General features: G+C 45.9%; 1 protein-coding gene across 1 annotated transcript in view; it reads left to right on the top strand.

Annotated features, from left to right (window-relative positions):
- The first annotated feature begins 275 nt into the window (after positions 1-275).
- The window catches only part of LOC138661806 (cytochrome P450 2F2-like), a 154,243-nt gene continuing 133,127 nt past the window's right edge, over positions 276-21,391 (top strand). Inside the window, exon 1 of the mRNA XM_069746734.1 lies at positions 276-402. The gene's annotated coding sequence lies outside the window, so the exon portion shown is untranslated. The remainder of the gene's footprint in view (positions 403-21,391) is intronic.

The following is a 21,391-nucleotide window of genomic DNA, read 5'->3' as shown; positions in this document are numbered from 1 at the left end:
GCTTTGAAAAACCTAGAATATAAGACATAATTTCAGTTGTTTCACACTTTTTTTGTTAAGTATATAATTCCACATGTGTTAGTTCATAGTTTTGATGCCTGCAGTGTGAATTTACAATTTTCATAGTCATGAAAATACAGAAGAATCTTTAAATGAGAAGGTGTGTCCAGTGTGTCCAAACTTTTGCTGTGTACTGTATATATATATATATATATATATATATATATATATATATATTGCCTTATTATTTTTTTGCCAATATTTGGCACTTTGACAGAGCATTTTTGTCTCTCCCCACGTACACGTGACTACAAGGACTGAACATTATTTAAAGCTAACTATTGTGTAATCAGAGGTTATTACGAAAAGAAAGAAGTCAAGATTCACACTCTACATTTTAAAGTAAGTGACTTTCAATTCACTTTTGATCATGTCACCATTTTATGCTATTTTTGTTGAAAGGTTTTTATATTATGGCAGTGATATTATAGAGTTACTACATGTCTCATGCTCTACTATTACATGAATGTCAGGGAAAATCGGTTTAGGGTCAAAAAGCAGAGTAGAACTCAGTTTTAAATTTTTAGACCGTTTACTCATAATTTTAATCAGATTAATACCACCAGACAGTGCTAATATAACATTGCCATGTACAGCCTACATAACACTACCAGATGTTACCAAAAATATTCAAAATCATTAAAGAAGAATACAGATAATACTGACTCTACGGATCCCTCAATATGATACAATTCACATACAAGCTGAATAAAACCGACATACAATGTTAAAAACTAGGTGGTTTTAGTTTGCCCCTGGGTATTCTTAGTGACCCCCAATAAATGAGGGTTCTACATTTTTTCCTTGACAGTTAGTTGAAAAATTGCCAATTTCAGGACAGATCTAAAAACAGAGAAGCACAATGCTGCAAACCATAACTTTGCCAAATCCGAGAAGAGATATTTGCTATTTAAGGGGTGTGGAAGAAAGTGATAATTTTATTTTCTTCTACTAGTGTCACATGAGCCATTCTAAAATGTTCTTTCTCCTGGAGTATAATGAATTCCATTTTTCTTTCTTTTTTTTTTTACCCTTTAGATGCTAATGTAAAAATTACATTTGGGGCAGAGATTTATCAATTATGTGCCAGAATTCCCGCCGATAAACGGTCCTTTATGATGTGCACAATATTTATTAATAATTTTGCCTGTGGCGATTAGGAGTCAGCTCCTCAAATGTGATCTTTTAAGGAATAGATATCCTATTCTCTGGTTCAGTAGTGAGGATGAAGATAGCAAGATTGGGGTATTTTTTGTAAATCGATAAGGTCAAGGAGAATTTTTTAAAAAAAGAAGAGAAACAAAGACAACTATTTTTTTAAACATAAAATCTTGATTAAGACAATTGTTTACTTTTCAAGACACATTTTGCAAATTTTAAGGCATTAACTATAGAGAATGAGTCTGATTATGCCGTGTCACATCCACCATTAAAGCTCCACCACTATTTCAGAAAACCGGCAGAGGTCACGCAAACACGCCAGCAATTGCAACTACGTATTGCGCAAAACATTTGCTGAATTTACCATTTTTCTGGAGTAGAGATGATTCATGATTCCCCTGTATGGTGGTACAGCACATAATCCAAGCAAACTGACTCTGTTACCAGAACATGGATCCATAAACATTTGGACATATTTCTGAGTACTCTGCTTCCCAAATACATTGCTTAAGTTAAGAGATATTGATAATTACACCCAGTATACAGGACAGGAGGTGTGGTACTGTGCAGTATATAAATACAGGATAAAGCAGATACCCTGTATACAGGACAGGATAAGGGGTACTGTGCAGTGTATATATACAGAATAATACAGATACTGATAATTACACCCAGTATACAGGACAGGAGAAGTGGTACTGTGCAGTGTATATATAGAGGATAATACAGATACTGATAATTACACCCAGTATACAGGACAGGAGGAGTGGTACTGTGCAGTATATAAATACAGGATAAAGCAGATACCCTGTATACAGGACAGGATAAGGGGTACTGTGCAGTGTATATATACAGAATAATACAGATACTGATAATTACACCCAGTATACAGGACAGGAGGAGTGGTACTGTGCAGTGTATATATATATATATACAGAATAATACAGATACTGATAATTACACCCAGTATACAGGGCAGAAGAAGTGGTACTGTGCAGTGTATACAGTATATACAGAATAATACAGATACTGAGAATTACACCCAGTATATAGGACAGAAGAAGTGGTACTGTGCAGTGTATATATACAGAATAATACAGATACTGATAAATACACCCAGTATACAGGGCACAAGAAGTGGTACTGTGCAGTGTATATACACACGGAATAATACAGATACTGATAAATACACCCTGTAAACAGGGCAGAAGAAGTGGTACTGTACTGTGTATATATAGAGGATAATACAGATACTGATAAATACACCCAGTATACAGGGCAGAAGAAGTGGTACTGTGCAGTGTATATACACACAGAATAATACAGATACTGAGAATTACACCCAGTATACAGGGCAGAAGAAGTGGTACTGTGCAGTGTATATATACAGAATAATACAGATACTGATAATTACACCCAGTATACAGGGCAGAAGAAGTGGTACTGTACTGTGTATATATAGAGGATAATACAGATACTGATAAATACACCCAGTATACAGGGCAGAAGAAGTGGTACTGTGCAGTGTATATACACACAGAATAATACAGATACTGAGAATTACACCCAGTATACAGGGCAGAAGAAGTGGTACTGTGCAGTGTATATATACAGAATAATACAGATACTAATAATTACACCCAGTATACAGGGCAGAAGAAGTGGTACTGTGCAGTGTATATACACACAGAATAATACAGATACTGATAAATACACCCAGTATACAGGGCACAAGGAGTGGTACTGTGCAGTGTATATACACACAGAATAATACAGATACTGATAAATACACCCAGTAAACAGGGCAGAAGAAGTGGTACTGTGCAGTGTATATACACACAGAATAATACAGATACTGAGAATTACACCCAGTATACAGGGCAGAAGAAGTGGTACTGTGCAGTGTATATATAGAGGATAATACAGATACTGAGAATTACACCCAGTATACAGGGCAGAAGAAGTGGTACTGTGCAGTGTATATATACAGAATAATACAGATACTGAGAATTACACCCAGTATACAGGGCAGAAGAAGTGGTACTGTGCAGTGTATATATACAGAATAATACAGATACTGAGAATTACACCCAGTATACAGGGCAGAAGAAGTGGTACTGTGCAGTGTATATATTGTAGCATGGCTAAAGGGTTTGTGGTCGATGGGAGATATGTGCCACATAAGTGCCTGGTTGCTGTAATGTAGCCCGGAGTATTCCTTTCTTGCACATAATCTTGTATATGTGTTTCAGGACCTGTGGTAATGTCAGACCACATGGCTAATCATGTGATGGGTTACTGGGTGTGTTACGGCTTCAGGACTGAGCCGGATGAACTGGACACTTGCTTTTCTTTGCCTGAACCAAAGGCCCATTTTGCTTTCTGTTATTTGCCACATGGTTTATGAAGCAATGAACCCAGTGAACTTTAAAGGAACACGTCTCCTGAGTGTCAGCCGTCGCAGCTGAGTGAGTGAAATCCTTACAATTGGTGGTAGACGTGCGAGCAGCATTCCCAGCGGAGACGTGAGTTTATTTTTGAATGTCCTGGGTCAAGGCTGTTGCAAGCCAGCAAGCATTGCCGGAGAAAATGGAGGACCTGCTGAAACACTTGGTCCAGATGCAGTCACAGCAGGAGAAAAGGCAGAGCCAGCAGGAGCAAAGGCAGCAAGAGACCAACAGGCTGTTGATGCAGCAGATACAACAGAGCCAGCAGGAGCAACGGCAGAGTCAGCAGGAGCAACGGCAGAGTCAGCAGGAGCAACGGCAGCAGATGCAGCAGAGCCAGCAGGAGCATCAGCAGCAGATGCATCTTCTGGCAACCGCCATCCAGGGCAAGGCGAGCGCCCCAACCCCAGGTTTGGCTGATGACACCCACGTCCGGAAGACGGTAAGACGCGCATTGCAGAAAATGACTCCCGGGGATGATGTTGAGGCCTTCCTGACGGTGTTTGAGAGGGTCACTGAGAGGGAAAAACTTCCGCCAGAGCAGTGGGCAGAGGTACTTGCGCCATACCTGACGGGAGAACCCCAGAAGGCGTACTATGATTTGACCTTGCAGGATGCCAAAGAGTATCACAAATTGAAAGCCGAGATTCTCGCACGTTTGGGGGTGACACTGACTGTCAGGGCACAGCGAGTTCACTCCTGGGGCTATCACCGGGACAAACCACCTCGTTCCCAAATGTTTGATCTGTTGCACCTGGTCCAGAAATGGCTGCAGCCAGAGTCCTCTGCGCCTGCACAGATGGTAGAACGGGTGATGATGGATCGGTTTGTCCATTCCCTCCCGAGGCCTATACAGTCTTGGGTTGCCCAGGGTGATCCCCAGAATGCCGACAAACTGATCGGACTGGTTGAGAGATACCAAGGGTTGGAAGGCTCCTTCGGGAGGCAGCCCATGCCGTACTGGGGGTCCCAGAAGGCAGCTGAGTCCCAAAAAGGGGTGGTGCGTCCAAGGTCACAAAGGGCGGGGGAGGTGGTGCCCAAGGTCCCCACGGGTAATATTATTTGTTGGAGGTGCCACAAGCCAGGACATATAGCTGCCCATTGTTCCCAAACCACTGAGCAGATGGACTGCAGCATGGGACGCCGTTGTTCATACTATGCGTATCCAGCCTGTAGTGTGAACTCTCCATCCAACGAGGGACCTCAAGCGTGTCCCGTAAAGGTGAACGGTCGAGCAGTAACGGCACTGTTAGACTCGGGGAGCCTAGTGACCCTGGTGAGGGCCACTTTTCCTCTCCACCTGCTCCCAGGAAAGAAGGTCGGAGTGCGGTGCATACATGGTGATGCAAAGGACTACCCTATGGCCAGGGTGGACATTGAAACGGCATGTGGCACTGAGTCCCACATAGTCGGCGTGGTTCAGGACTTGTTGCACCCTATAATTATTGGCCGGGATTTCTGTTTGTTTTGGGATTTGTGGGGAAATGGTTCTGAGCTCCCTGGCAGGGAACCAGTGAACCCTGGAAGGGTATCGCCACACCCAGAGGCAGACAGTTTTCCTTTTTGTGTTCTGGTTGGGGATGAGGAGGAAGTATCCCCTACATCTGACATTCTGGAGTTAGAGGTTACCGGTGAAAATTTTGGGACTGCCCAACATAGGGACCCCACTCTGAGGGAAGCCTTTAATAATGTCACAGTTATTGACGGGGTGGTACAGGAGCCGGGGGCAAACACAAGATTTCCCCATTTTCTGTTGAGGGGGGAGTTGTTGTACCGTGTCACGAAAATACGGGAGGAGTTGGTAGAGCAGTTGATAGTGCCGGGTCCGTATAGACGGAAAGTGTTGGACATGGCCCATTCACACATCTTGGGTGGACACCTGGGGGTGGAAAAAACGCAGGAACGGGTTGTGCAGAGGTTCTATTGGCCTGGGTGTCACCGGGAAATAGTGAACTATTGCAGGTCCTGCCCTACATGTCAGCTAACTGCTCCTACTCCTCATTTCCGGAACCCCCTTGTGCCACTGCCCATTATTGAGGTACCGTTCGAGAGAATTGCCATGGACTTGGTCGGTCCCTTAGTTAAATCAGCTCGGGGCCATCAGTATATATTAGTCATCCTGGACTATGCCACACGCTGTCCTGAGGCAATTCCCTTGAGAAATTCTTCCTCAAAAAGCATAGCCCGCGAGTTGGTCCATGTCTTTTCCCGGACAGGTCTGCCAAAGGAGATCCTGACTGACCAGGGTACACCTTTCATGAGCAAGGTGATGAGGGAGTTATGCAAAGCCCTGAAGATCTCCCAGTTGAGGACCTCGGTGTACCATCCCCAGTCAGATGGCCTTGTTGAGAGGTTTAACAAGACCCTAAAGAGCATGCTGAGAAAAGCTATAGAGAAAGACGGTAGAGACTGGGATTGTCTCTTACCCTATCTGATGTTTTCCATTCGTGAAGCTCCACAGGCCTCCACAGGGTTCTCACCGTTTGAGCTTCTATATGGCCGACATCCACGAGGACTCCTGGATATAGCCAAGGAAACCTGGGAGGCCGAAGTCACACCCCACAGAAGCGTCATTGAGCATGTGGCCCTGATGCATGTGGCCCTCCGCAACAACGACCTATGGAACACATTATGGATGGCAAAAAAATCTGGAAGGGCCAAACGAAATGACACAGGATTGATAACCTCAGAAATTTTATACGGACCAATGAAACGAGGCTTAAACTTAGGAGAGGAAACCTTCATAGGAACGTAACGAGACGACAACCAAACTAAATCCCTAACACAAAGTCGGGGACCCATACAGCGCCGGCGGTTAGCGAAATGTTGAGCCTTCTCTTGGGACAATGTCAAATTGTCCACCACATGAGTCCAAATCTGCTGCAACCTATTCACCACAGTATCTACACCAGGACAGTCCGAAGACTCAACCTGCCCTGAAGAGAAACGAGGATGGAAACCAGAATTGCAGAAAAACGGCGAAACCAAAGTAGCCGAGCTGGCCCAATTATTAAGGGCAAACTCAGCCAACGGCAAAAAGGACACCCAATCATCCTGATCAGCAGAAACAAAGCATCTCAGATATGTTTCCAACGTCTGATTAGTTCGTTCGGTTTGGCCATTTGTCTGAGGATGGAAAGCCGAGGAAAAAGACAGATCAATGCCCATCCTAGCACAAAAGGATCGCCAAAACCTCGAAACAAACTGAGAACCTCTGTCCGAAACGATGTTCTCCGGAATGCCATGTAAACGAACCACATGCTGGAAAAACAATGGCACCAAATCAGAGGAGGAAGGCAATTTAGACAAGGGTACCAAATGGACCATCTTAGAAAAGCGATCACAAACCACCCAAATGACCGACATCTTTTGAGAGACGGGGAGATCCGAAATAAAATCCATAGAAATATGCGTCCAGGGCCTCTTCGGGACCGGCAAGGGCAAAAGCAACCCACTAGCACGAGAACAGCAGGGCTTAGCCCGAGCACAAGTCCCACAGGACTGCACAAAAGAACGCACATCCCGTGACAAAGAAGGCCACCAAAAGGATCTAGCCACCAAATCTCTGGTACCAAAGATTCCAGGATGCCCAGCCAACACCGAACAATGAAGCTCAGAGATAACTCTGCTAGTCCATTTATCAGGGACAAACAGTTTTTCTGCTGGGCAACGGTCAGGTCTATCAGCCTGAAATTTTTGCAGCACCCGCCGCAAATCAGGGGAGATGGCAGACAAAATTATCCCCTCTTTGAGAATACCTGCCGGCTCAGAAGCACCCGGAGAGTCAGGCACAAAACTCCTTGACAGGGCATCAGCCTTCACATTCTTAGAGCCCGGAAGGTACGAAACCACAAAATCAAAACGGGAGAAAAATAACGCCCATCGAGCCTGTCTCGGATTCAACCGTTTGGCAGACTCAAGATAAGTCAAATTTTTGTGATCTGTCAAGACCACCACGCGATGCTTGGCTCCTTCCAGCCAATGACGCCACTCCTCGAATGCCCACTTCATGGCCAACAATTCTCGATTACCAACATCATAATTGTGCTCAGCAGGCGAAAACTTTCTAGAAAAGAAAGCACATGGCTTCATTCCCGAGCCATCAGAACTTCTTTGCGACAAAACAGCCCCTGCTCTAATCTCAGAGGCATCAACCTCAACCTGAAATGGGAGCGAAACATCTGGCTGGCACAACACAGGGGCAGAAGAAAAACAACGCTTCAATTCCTGAAATGCATCCACGGCCGCAGAAGACCAATTGACCACATCAGCACCCTTCTTGGTTAAATCAGTCAATGGTTTAGCAACACTAGAAAAATTAGCGATGAAGCGACGATAAAAATTAGCAAAGCCCAGGAACTTTTGCAGGCTCTTCACAGATGTCGGCTGAGACCAATCGTAAATGGCCTGGACTTTAACAGGGTCCATCTCGATAGTAGAAGGGGAAAAAATGAACCCCAAAAATGAAACCTTCTGAACTCCAAAGAGACACTTTGACCCCTTCACAAACAAGGAATTAGCACGAAGGACCTGGAACACCATTCTGACCTGCTTCACATGAGACTCCCAATCATCCGAAAAGACCAAAATATCATCCAAATACACAATCAGGAATTTATCCAGGTACTCTCGGAAGATGTCATGCATAAAGGACTGAAATACTGATGGAGCATTGGAAAGCCCGAATGGCATCACCAGGTACTCAAAATGGCCCTCGGGCGTATTAAATGCTGTTTTCCATTCATCGCCCCGTTTAATACGCACAAGATTATACGCCCCTCGAAGGTCTATCTTGGTAAACCAACTAGCCCCTTTAATACGAGCAAACAAGTCAGACAGCAACGGCAAAGGATACTGAAATTTGACAGTAATTTTATTAAAGGGACACTGTCACCTGAATTTGGAGGGAACAATCTTCAGCCATGGAGGTGGGGTTTTTGGGTGTTTGATTCACCCTTTCCTTACCTGCTGGCTGCATGCTGGCTGCAATATTGGATTGAAGTTCATTCTCTGTCCTCCATAGTACACGCCTGCGCAAGGCAAGATTGCACCTTGTGCAGGCATGTACTATGGAGGACAGAGAATGAACTTCAATCCAATATTGCAGCCAGCATGCAGCCAGCGGGTAAGGAAAGGGTGAATCAAACACCCAAAAACCCCGCCTCCATGGCTGAAGATTGTTCCCTCCAAATTCAGGTGACAGTGTCCCTTTAAGAAGGTGGTAATCAATACAAGGTCTCAAAGAACCATCCTTCTTGGCCACAAAAAATAACCCTGCTCAAGGAGAAGTCATTATTATGGGAGACTTCAACTACCTTGAAATAGATTGGGGAACAAAAACATGCAGTTCCAGCAAAGGTAATCGTTTTTTTTACAACTATGAGAGACAATTACCTTTCACAACTGGTTCAGGACCCAACAAGAAGGGGGGCACTGCTAGACCTAATATTAACCAACAGGCCAGACCGCATCGCAAATATAAGGGTTGGGGGTCACTTGGGGAATAGTGATCACAAAATAATAAGTTTTCATGTATCCTTTAATAAGATGTGTAGTAGAGGGGTTACAAGGACACTAAACTTCAGGAGGGCAAATTTCCAACGGATGAGAGATGATCTTGGTGCAATTAACTGGGACGATATCTTGAGACATAAAAATACACAAAGAAAATGGGAGACGTTTATTAGCATCCTGGATAGAACCTGTGCACAGTATATACCATATGGGAATAAACATAGCATAAAGAAAGCATTTAGAGAATTAAAGCAAGTAGGTAGTGATGAGGCATTAAATAAATACAGAAAATTAAATAAATTCTGTAAAAAGCAAATCAAGGCAGCAAAGATTGAGACAGAGAGACTCATTGCCAGAGAGAGTAAAAATAATTACAAAATATTATTTACCTACGTAAATAGTAAGAAACTAAAAAATGATAGTGTTGGCCCCCTTAAAATAGTCTGGGTGAAATGGTGGATGAGGATGAGGAAAAAGCCAATATGCTAAATGACTTTTTTTTTCTGCAGTATTTACACAAGAAAATCGCATGGCAGACAATATGATCAGTGATAACAAAAATTCTCCAATAAATGTCACCTGCTTAACCCAGCAGGAAGTACAGAGGCGTCTAAAAATCACTAAGGCTGGAGTCACACACAATGTATAAAAAATCTGTCCGATTTTGTCTGCCAAGAATTGCACAAATGTTCTCCGTATGGTGATCCGTATGTCATCCGTGTGCAATGCCAGGATGCGCTTTTTTCTCAAAAAAGTATTCGTGTGTCATCCGTGTGTCAGCCGTATGGTGAGATTTTGTCACACACTAGTAAAATGAGCAAATAATGGCTGAGCCAATTTCCTGTCACCTGCTCAATGCCTGAGAATTTCTCGCAAGTCATACGCATGGTCCGTGTGCTGTGCGATTTTTTCTCGCACCCATAGACTTGCATTGGCGTTGATTGGCTGAGATACGCGGACAATCGCAGCATGCTGCGAATTCACTCGCAAGTATAATACGGACAAGAAAAAAACAGATGATGGGAGCTGCCCCTTAGTTTAACATTGGTCCGAGTGCTATGCGATTTTTTATCACTTAGCACTCGTCCGTATTACGCTGTAGTGTGACCCCGGTTTAAAGTTGACAAATCCCCGGACCTGGATGGGATACACCCCCGAGTACTGCAGGAATTGGGTACAGTCATTGATAGACCATTATTTTTAATCTTTAAAGATTCTCAGGGGACTACATTATATTCTGCGGGGGCTACATTATACTATATGTGAGGGGCAGCATTATGCCCTATGAGGGGTTTACAGTATACTCTATGGGGGACTGCATTATACTATATGAGGGGGACTGCATTATACCATATGAGGGTGCTACATTACATTCTATGGCGGGGACTGCATTATACCTTATGATGGAGTTGCATTATATTTTGTGGGGTGCTGCATTATATTCTATGAGGGGGCTGCATTATATTCGTGAGGGGGGCTACATTATTTTATAAGGGGGGCTGCATTATAATCTATGAGGGAGGCTACATTATATTCTATGAGGGAGGCTACATTATATTCTATGAGGGTAGGCTACCCCAACCCTTGCTACATAATTAAGACGTGTACTATTGTAAGCGGGATATACATAAATCCCTGCAGTTCGTTGGATACCTAAAATAAGCCCCTGCTGTAAACTAAGAGGTCAATAGCCTTGTGTGTGTTTTTTCATCACATTGTGGAGTGGAGGGATAACTAAGATAAGCCCCCTGCACATGTGATAGCCGTCTGTTGGCTAAAGTCACCCCGACCCGTGACGTAGGGGTGACGGTCACGGTGTGAATTGTGACAACTATCTCTTATTATACCCTGATATTAGCGTATTTTACTACACAATAGGTGGTCTTATGTTTATTTCTATGTAGCTACATAGTGGACCCCAAGAATGATTTTCTCTGGAGGGCCCAAGGTGCTCCAGTCTGACACTGAATTTCTGTGTATTACTCTGTATTTATTTGCAGTATCTAGTGTGCCTTTTGTTAGGTGTCGAGTTCCCGCTTCTGCACAGGGGGAATCTCGAACCATCTCTGCTGCGGTCTCCCATTCTTCTCCAGCCGCAGTGGAGTCTGCTCAGCAGAGACGTCGGTCCCAGCGTCTTGCTCAGTCTCTCTCTGTGCATAGGGTTACTGCTGCTTTTCCTGCTTCTGCCATTGAAGCCAGTGCTGGGCAGCGGCGAGCAGACGCTTTTGGGACTAAGTCCTGCTTTTTCCCTTCTGAGCATGCCCAGGGTGAGATCTCCCGTTGGAGCTCGAGGGTCACATGCTAAGATGGTGCAGCGGTTCCCATTGGTCCTCCAGGAAGTGTTGTGAATTCTGTTGTCGGGCTCCCTCCTGTGGTCATGAATGGTACTTCGGCTGGTTCTGTCCATGGACTTCCTCTGGTGGGTGTTTCTGAGTTTCCTTCCACAGGTGACGAGGTTAATTCGTTAGCTGGCTGCTCTATTTAACTCCACTTAGATCTTTGCTCCATACCACCTGTCAATGTTCCAGTATTGGTCTAGTTCACTCCTGGATCGTTCTTGTGACCTGTCTTCCCAGCAGAAGCTAAGTTCCTGCTTGTATTTTCTTTGGTTTGCTATTTTTTTGTCCAGCTTGCTATTTTTATTGTTGTCTTGCTTGCTGGAAGCTCTGGGACGCAGAGGGAGCGCCTCCGCACCGTGAGTCGGTGCGGAGGGTCTTTTTGCGCCCTCTGCGTGGTCTTTTTGTAGGTTTTTGTGCTGACCGCAAAGCAACCTTTCCTATCCTCAGTCTGTTCAGTAAGTCGGGCCTCACTTTGCTAAATCTATTTCATCTCTGTGTTTGTATTTTCATCTTTACTCACAGTCATTATATGTGGGGGGCTGCCTTTTCCTTTGGGGAATTTCTCTGAGGCAAGGTAGGCTTTATTTTTCTATCTTCAGGGCTAGCTAGTTCCTTAGGCTGTGCCGAGTTGCATAGGGAGCGTTAGGAGCAATCCACGGCTATTTCTAGTGTGTGTGATAGGATTAGAGATTGCGGTCAGCAGAGTTCCCACATCCCAGAGCTCGTCCTTAATTATCAGTAACTATCAGGTCATTCCGTGTGCTCTTAACCACCAGGTCCATTATTGTCCTGACCACCAGGTCATAGCAGTACAGGTGGCCCAAAGCACTAATTCATCTCAATAGAGGGATAAGAGAAGTTCTGAGACCATTTTTTTTTCTTTGCAGTGTGTTTTGTCTCTCTTTTCCCCTTTACCTCTGGGTGGTTCAGGACACAGGTGTAAACATGGACATTCAAGGTCTGTCCTCTTGGATGGATAATCTCACTACAAGGGTACAAAACATTCAAGATTTTGTGGTTCAGAATCCGATGTCAGAGCCTAGGATTCCAATTCCTGATTTGTTTTTTGGTGATAGATTTAAGTTCTTGAATTTCAAAAATAATTGTAAATTGTTTCTTGCCTTGAAACCTTGCTCCTCAGGTGACCCTGTTCAACAAGTAAAGATCATAATTTCTTTGTTACGTGGTGACCCTCAAGACTGGGCATTTTCCCTTGCGCCAGGAGATCCGGCATTGCGTGATGTTGATGCGTTTTTCCTGGCGCTTGGATTGCTTTATGACGAACCTAATTCAGTGGATCAGGCAGAGAAAATCTTGCTGGCTCTGTGTCAGGGTCAGGATGAAGCGGAGATATATTGTCAGAAGTTTAGAAAGTGGTCTGTGCTCACTCAGTGGAATGAATGTGCCCTGGCAGCAATCTTCAGAAAGGGTCTCTCTGAAGCCCTTAAGGATGTCATGGTGGGATTTCCCATGCCTGCTAGTCTGAATGAGTCTATGTCTTTGGCCATTCAGATCGATCGATGCTTGCGTGAGCGTAAAGCTGTGCACCATTTGGCGGTACTATCTGAGCATGGGCCTGAGCCTATGCAATGTGATAGGACTTTGACCAGAGCTGAACGGCAAGAACACAGATGTCGGAATGGGCTATGTTTTTACTGTGGTGATTCCACTCATGTTATCTCCGATTGTCCTAAGCGCACTAAGCGGTTCACTAGGTCTGCCACCATTGGTACGGTACAGTCTAAATTTCTATTGTCCGTTACTCTGATTTGCTCGTTGTCATCCTATTCTGTTATGGCATTTGTGGATTCAGGCGCTGCCCTGAATTTGATGGACTTGGAGTATGCTAGGCGCTGTGGTTTTTTCTTGGAGCCCTTGCAGTATCCTATTCCATTGAGAGGAATTGATGCTACGCCTTTGGCCAAGAATAAGCCTCAGTACTGGACCCAATTGACCATGTGCATGGCTCCTGCACATCAGGAGGATATCCGCTTTCTGGTGTTGCATAATCTGCATGATGTGGTCGTTTTGGAGTTGCCATGGCTACAGGTTCATAATCCAGTATTGGACTGGAAATCTATGTCTGTGTCCAGCTGGGGTTGCCAGGGGGTACATGGTGATGTTCCATTTTTGTCTATTTCGTCTTCCACTCCTTCTGAAGTTCCAGAGTTTTTGTCGGATTATCGGGATGTATTTGATGAGCCCAAAGCCAGTGCCCTACCTCCTCATAGGGATTGCGATTGTGCAATTAATTTGATTCCTGGTAGTAAGTTTCCTAAGGGCCGATTGTTCAATTTATCTGTGCCAGAACACGCCGCTATGCGGAGTTATATAAAGGAATCCTTGGAGAAAGGCCATATTCGCCCGTCGTCATCACCGTTAGGAGCAAGGTTCTTTTTTGTGGCCAAGAAGGATGGTTCTTTGAGACCTTGTATTGATTACCGCCTTCTTAATAAAATTACAGTCAAATTTCAGTATCCTTTGCCATTGCTGTCTGATTTGTTTGCTCGTATTAAAGGGGCTAGTTGGTTCACCAAGATAGATCTTCGAGGGGCGTATAATCTTGTGCGTATTAAACAAGGCGATGAATGGAAAACAGCATTTAATACGCCCGAGGGCCATTTTGAGTACCTGGTTATGCCATTCGGGCTTTCCTATGCTCCATCAGTATTTCAGTCCTTTATGCATGACATCTTCCGAGAGTACCTGGATAAATTCCTGATTGTGTATTTGGATGATATTTTGGTCTTTTCGGATGATTGGGAGTCTCATGTGAAGCAGGTCAGAATGGTGTTCCAGGTCCTTCGTGCGAATTCCTTGTTTGTGAAGGGGTCAAAGTGTCTCTTTGGAGTTCAGAAGGTTTCATTTTTGGGGTTCATTTTTCCCCCTTCTACTATCGAGATGGACCCTGTTAAAGTCCAGGCCATTTACGATTGGTCTCAGCCGACATCTGTGAAGAGCCAGCAAAAGTTCCTGGGCTTTGCTAATTTTTATCGGCGCTTCATCGCTAATTTTTCTAGTGTTGCTAAACCGTTGACTGATTTGACCAAGAAGGGTGCTGATGTGGTCAATTGGTCTTCTGCAGCTGTAGAGGCTTTTCAGGAGTTGAAGCGTCGTTTTTCTTCTGCCCCTGTGTTGTGCCAGCCAGATGTTTCGCTCCCGTTTCACGTTGAGGTTGATGCTTCTGAGATTGGAGCAGGGGCTGTTTTGTCGCAAAGAAGTTCTGATGGCTCGGTGATGAAGCCATGTGCTTTCTTTTCTAGAAAGTTTTTGCCTGCTGAGCGTAATTATGATGTTGGTAATCGAGAGTTGTTGGCCATGAAGTGGGCATTCGAGGAGTGGCGTCATTGGCTTGAAGGAGCCAAGCATCGCGTGGTGGTCTTGACAGATCACAAGAATTTGACTTATCTTGAGTCTGCCAAACGGTTGAATCCGAGACAGGCTCGATGGTCGTTATTTTTCTCCCGTTTTGATTTTGTGGTTTCGTACCTTCCGGGCTCTAAGAATGTGAAGGCTGATGCCCTGTCAAGGAGTTTTGTGCCTGACTCTCCGGGTGTTTCTGAGCCGGCGGGTATTCTCAAAGAGGGGGTAATTTTGTCTGCCATCTCCCCTGATTTGCGGCGGGTGCTGCAAAAATTTCAGGCTGATAGACCTGAAAGTTGCCCAGCGGAGAAACTGTTTGTCCCTGATAGATGGACTAGTAGAATTATCTCTGAGATTCATTGTTCAGTGTTGGCTGGGCATCCTGGAATCTTTTGTACCAGAGATTTGGTGGCTAGATCCTTTTGGTGGCCGTCTTTGTCACGGGATGTGCGTTCTTTTGTGCAGTCCTGTGGGACTTGTGCTCGGGCTAAGCCCTGCTGTTCTCGTGCCAGTGGGTTGCTTTTGCCCTTGCCTGTCCCGAAGAGGCCCTGGACGCATATTTCTATGGATTTTATTTCGGATCTCCCCATCTCTCAAAAGATGTCGGTCATTTGGGTGGTTTGTGATCGCTTTTCTAAGATGGTCCATTTGGTACCTTTGTCTAAATTGCCTTCCTCCTCTGATTTGGTGCCATTATTTTTCCAGCATGTGGTTCGTTTACATGGTATCCCGGAGAACATCGTTTCTGACAGAGGTTCCCAGTTTGTTTCGAGGTTTTGGCTATCCTTTTGTGCTAGGATGGGCATTGATTTGTCTTTTTCCTCGGCTTTTCATCCTCAGACTAATGGCCAAACCGAACGAACTAATCAAACTTTGGAAACTTATCTGAGATGCTTTGTTTCTGCTGATCAGGATGATTGGGTGTCCTTTTTGCCGTTGGCTGAGTTCGCCCTTAATAATCGGGCCAGCTCGGCTACTTTGGTTTCGCCGTTTTTCTTCAATTCTGGTTTCCATCCTCGTTTCCCTTCAGGGCAGGTTGAGTCTTCGGACTGTCCTGGTGTAGATACTGTGGTGGATAGGTTGCAGCAGATTTGGACTCATGTGGTGGACAATTTGACATTGTCCCAGGAGAAGGCTCAACGTTTCGCTAACCGCCGGCGCTGTGTGGGTCCCCGACTTCGTGTTGGGGATTTGGTTTGGTTGTCGTCTCGTTATGTTCCTATGAAGGTTTCCTCTCCTAAGTTTAAGCCTCGTTTCATTGGTCTGTATAAGATTTCTGAGGTTATCAATCCTGTGTCATTTCGTTTGGCCCTTCCTGCTTCTTTTGCCATCCATAATGTGTTCCATAGGTCGTTATTGCGGAGATACGTGGCGCCTGTGGTTCCATCCGTTGATCCTCCTGCCCCAGTGTTGGTTGAGGGGGAGTTGGAGTATGTGGTGGAGAAGATTTTGGATTCTCGTATTTCGAGACGGAAACTCCAGTACCTGGTCAAGTGGAAGGGTTATGGTCAGGAAGATAATTCCTGGGTTTTTGCCTCTGATGTTCATGCTGCTGATCTGGTTCGTGCCTTTCATTTGGCTCATCCTGGTTGGCCTGGGGCTCTGGTGAGGGTTCGGTGACCCCTCCTCAAGGGGGGGGTACTGTTGTGAATTCTGTTGTCGGGCTCCCTCCTGTGGTCATGAATGGTACTTCGGCTGGTTCTGTCCATGGACTTCCTCTGGTGGGTGTTTCTGAGTTTCCTTCCACAGGTGACGAGGTTAATTCTTTAGCTGGCTGCTCTATTTAACTCCACTTAGATCTTTGCTCCATGCCACCTGTCAATGTTCCAGTATTGGTCTACTTCACTCCTGGATCGTTCTTGTGACCTGTCTTCCCAGCAGAAGCTAAGTTCCTGCTTGTATTTTCTTTGGTTTGCTATTTTTCTGTCCAGCTTGCTATTTTTATTGTTGTCTTGCTTGCTGGAAGCTCTGGGACGCAGAGGGAGTGCCTCCGCACCGTGAGTCGGTGCGGAGGGTCTTTTTGCGCCCTCTGCGTGGTCTTTTTGTAGGTTTTTGTGCTGCCGCAAAGCAACCATTCCTATCCTCTGTCTGTTCAGTAAGTCGGGCCTCACTTTGCTAAATCTATTTCATCTCTGTGTTTGTATTTTCATCTTTACTCACAGTCATTATATGTGGGGGGCTGCCTTTTCCTTTGGGGAATTTCTCTGAGGCAAGGTAGGCTTTATTTTTCTATCTTCAGGGCTAGCTAGTTCCTTAGGCTGTGCCGAGTTGCATAGGGAGCGTTAGGAGCAATCCACGGCTATTTCTAGTGTGTGTGATAGGATTAGGGCTTGCGGTCAGCAGAGTTCCCACATCCCAGAGCTCGTCCTTAATTATCAGTAACTATCAGGTCATTCCGTGTGCTCTTTACCACCAGGTGCATTATTGTCCGGACCACCAGGTCATAACAAGGAAGATCCTGAAGGTGCTAAACTTCTGTGGCAGCTTCCCATTGGTCCTTTATTGGAAGGTCCTATACATGCTGCAGCTATATAAGCTTCGCATGACTGCACGGCCATGCGTTAGTGTACAATTGTAATCGTGTGTGTGTTGATGTCGTTCCTTAAAAAACCCATCCCTTGTGTATGACTGTTCGCGTAAGGTTTATGGCTGCAATCTAGCGCCCGGCTGAACTCACAGCGTTTACACACGAAACAGCGCCTACTGCTGTGACCGCCAGTACGGTGCCACGCGCCATTAGAGCGCTTCTTTAACCCAAGTCAGGGTGGTTAGTGGCGTCCGTCAGTACGGCACAGTTCGCACTCTCGTGCTATTTTTTTATTAGTTTTGTTACGTGCGGTACTGCGGCCCTGTGACGCAACAGGGTTCACTTCCTTCACACAGGGTGAAGTTTACCCGTGTGTGCATTCACATTGTACCGCCATATAGTCCGTCATTACTTGGCAGCAGGTTCCATCTCTGCATGGTGGACCCCGGGCTGCAAACGCACCTTATTCCATCTTATTATTTGGTGCGTTCCACTAGCCCTAACATCACACTTGTGCCAGGGTCTGGCTAGTAATGACGGACAAACAGCAATTCTTGCGGTATATCCAGCAGCTGGAGGGTAGGTTGGCGGCTCTCGAGAGCTCAACCTCAGCTGTGGATGTTACCGCACTTGCTGTACAGGTTGCTAGCGTGGCTGCAGCAACCTTGTCCACTGCCACCCCTGTTCCGACATTATCTCGCCTCCCGCTGCCAGAAAAATTTTCTGGAGATAGCAAATCTTGTAGGGGATTCGTGAGTCAGTGCTCTATTCACCTCGAGATCCTGGCTGCACGTTTTCCCACAGAGCGGGCTAAAGTGGGATTTATTGTGTCTCTCTTGTCAGACAGGGCGTTGGAATGGGCTACGCCGCTGTGGGAGCGTGGCGATCATGTGGTGCCGAGTGCTCCACTGTTCCTGAGCACTCTGAAACAGGTCTTTTTAGGACCTCAATTCACCCATGATACTGCGCTCCAACTGCTGGCATTAACTGAGGGTGAGTCCTTGGTCAGCCATTTTGCCGTCCACTTCCGCACTTTAGCTTCTGAGCTGCAGTGGTCGGATAAAGCCCTTATCTCTATACTTTGGAGGGGGCTGGCTGATCACGTGAAGGACGCTCTGGCCACTAGGGAGATTCCTGCCACACTGGAGGAGTTATTAACTATCTCTACTCGTAATGACCTCCATTTTAACGAGTGGAGGTTAGAGCGAGCCCAGTGTAGGCAGAGGTTTCAGCTGGCTCCTACCTTCGCCAAAGCTCTGGAATCTCCGGTCCTGGTTCCTGAGTCACATGAGGCCATGGAAATGTCATGAGCTGGATCTAAGTCCCGGACCGCTTGTGCACTCAAGGTCTGTCATGTTTGCCAGCAGTCAGGACATCTTGCCACCAGATGTCCCCAGCGGTTGAGGAAACGTCAGCGTCTAGTGGTAGTAGGTGGAGGTACACTAGACACGGCGACGTTTGCCTCCAAATTGTCCTATAATGGGACAATTATTATAGGCTCATCCTCCCACTCGGTAGAGCTCTGCGTAGATTCTGGGGCGGAGGGCAATTTTATGTCTTCTGCCTTCGCCCAATGTCACGCAATACCCCTGGTTATGCTAGCTCAACCAGTAACGGTACGAGTGGTGAATGGGTCGACACTGCCCTCACAGATAACACACCAGAGTATCCCTTTTACTCTGTCCATGTCACCATCCCATCAGGAGATTATATCTCTGCTCATCATTCCTGAGGGAATTGATGAGGTCCTGTTGGGAATACCTTGGCTACGGTACCACTCTCCTCATATCGAGTGGCCTCTGGCAGAATCCTGGGATGGGGCGAATCTTGTGGGGGTAGGTGTCAGAGGGACTGCGTTCAGGTTGCTACTACAGAGGTACCCGCAGATCTTTCCTCTCTCACCAAGCAATATTGGTCTTATGCAGACGTGTTCTCCAAAAAGGCGGCGGACACCCTTCCGCCCCATCGCCCCTATGACTGTCCTATTGATCTCTTGCCTGGTGCTGAGCCTCCCCAGGATCGAGTCTATCCGTTATCTCTCCCGGAGACGGAGGCAATGTCACAGTACATCCAGGAAAATCTGGCAAGAGGATTCATTAGGAAGTCAGTGTCACCTGCTGGGGCAGGGTTCTTCTTCGTGCAGAAGAAGAATGGGGAATTGCGTCCATGCATAGACTACAGGGGTCTTAACGCCATCACCGTTAAGAATAAGTATCCTTTGCCCTTGATATCTGATATTGTCCCCACCGAGAGCTTGAGAACTGTGGCCCCAGTTTCGCTAGAGTCTGTGCCTTCCTTCACACAGGGTGAAGTTTACTCGTGTGTGTATTCACATTGTACCGCCATATAGTCCATCATTACTTGGCAGCAGGTTCCATCTCTGCACGGTGGACCCCGGGCTGCGAACGCACCTTATTCCATCTTATTATTTGGTGCATTCCGCTAGCCCTAACACCTTTTGGCATTTAAAACATCAGTTAATTTTGGGCTGCTGTTTTATCTCGAAACCCGATTTCCCACGTGTGTGAGTCCGGCTAGTACTTATACGCTACCTGGGGTTGGTTTCTGACCCGATATAAGCTTGTTAACGAACCGGGCTTATATCTAATGAGAAACTGATGGCAGCATACCATTCTGGTGTTATTGGGTGATCCTGGCAGTGACGGATCGGAAGTTTATATATACTGTATATTACTGGCCTAGGACTGGTGATATATATACCACCATCACTGCAGAGTGCCCGGATAAGCAGTACGTACAGGGCAGCATCTCCGGCAACTACTTATCCTAGGCACAGTTCCCTTTTTGACCTGATGGTTAGGGGGGCACCCGAGACCTGTGCCTGTGTAAGCGTCATCACAGATTGGTGATGGTGGTGAGATATCCGTATCCCCCGGTCCTCTCCGTGCGTGTGTTTCCCTTACACCTGTCATTTGGCGTTAAGGGGTTATGCACAAAATAGCTTTGCTTATATTTATCTGTTTACTGGACATACAATGGGATAGATTCGTCAAGCTAAATGGGTTACAATTCTGGAGCAATTTTCCCTATAACATTCAGTAAATTATATGGCATAAATTATAAGGAACCGCCTAATATTGCCACCAAAATCAGGCTATGTTATTACAGACACTGTAGCTGAGCTGAGTGCTGCTCTTTGATGATAAATACTCCATAAAAAAAGGTCTTTATTAGGGTTGAGCGAAACGGGTCGAACATTTTCAAAAGTCGCCGACTTTTGGCTAAGTCGGGGTTTCATGAAACCCGATCCGACCCCTGTGCGGGGTCGGCCATGCGGTACGCGACTTTCGCGCCAAAGTCGCGTTTCAATGACGCGAAAAGCGCCATTTCTCAGCCAATGAAGGTAAACGCAGAGTGTGGGCAGCGTGATGACATAGGTCCTGGTCCCCACCATCTTAGAGAAGGGCATTGCAGTGATTGGCTTGCTGTCTGCGACGTCACAGGGGCTATAAAGAGGCGTTCCCGCCGACCGCCATCTTACTGCTGCTGATCTGAGCTTAGGGAGAGGTTGCTGCCGCTTTGTCAGAAGCAGGGATAGCGTTAGGCAGGGTCCATTAACCACAAAACCGCTTGTGCTGCAGCGATTTGCACTGTCCAACACCACCCTCGGTGTGCAGGGACAGTGGAATTTTTTTTTTTTTTTTTTTTCCCCTCAGCGCTGTAGCTCATTGGGCTGCCCTAGAAGGCTCCCTGATAGCTGCATTGCTGTGTGTACGCCGCTGTGCAAACCAACTGCTTTTTTCAAAGCACAAATCCTCTTGTTCCTTCCTTTCTGCACAGCTATCTTTTTTGTTTGTCCACACTTTTTATTTCATTTGTGCATCAGTCCACTCCTTATTGCTGCCTGCCATACCTGGCTGAGATTACTGCAGGCAGGGAGATAGTAGCTGCCTGCCATACCTGGCTGAGATTACTGCAGGCAGGGAGATAGTAATTGTAGGACATTCCCTGTTTTTTTT

The sequence above is a fragment of the Ranitomeya imitator genome, chromosome 2 (genome assembly GCF_032444005.1).
Source record: "Ranitomeya imitator isolate aRanImi1 chromosome 2, aRanImi1.pri, whole genome shotgun sequence".
Lineage (NCBI taxonomy): Eukaryota > Metazoa > Chordata > Amphibia > Anura > Dendrobatidae > Ranitomeya > Ranitomeya imitator.
Note: the sequence above shows the minus strand (reverse complement) of the source record. Positions and strands in the feature narration are given on the sequence as shown.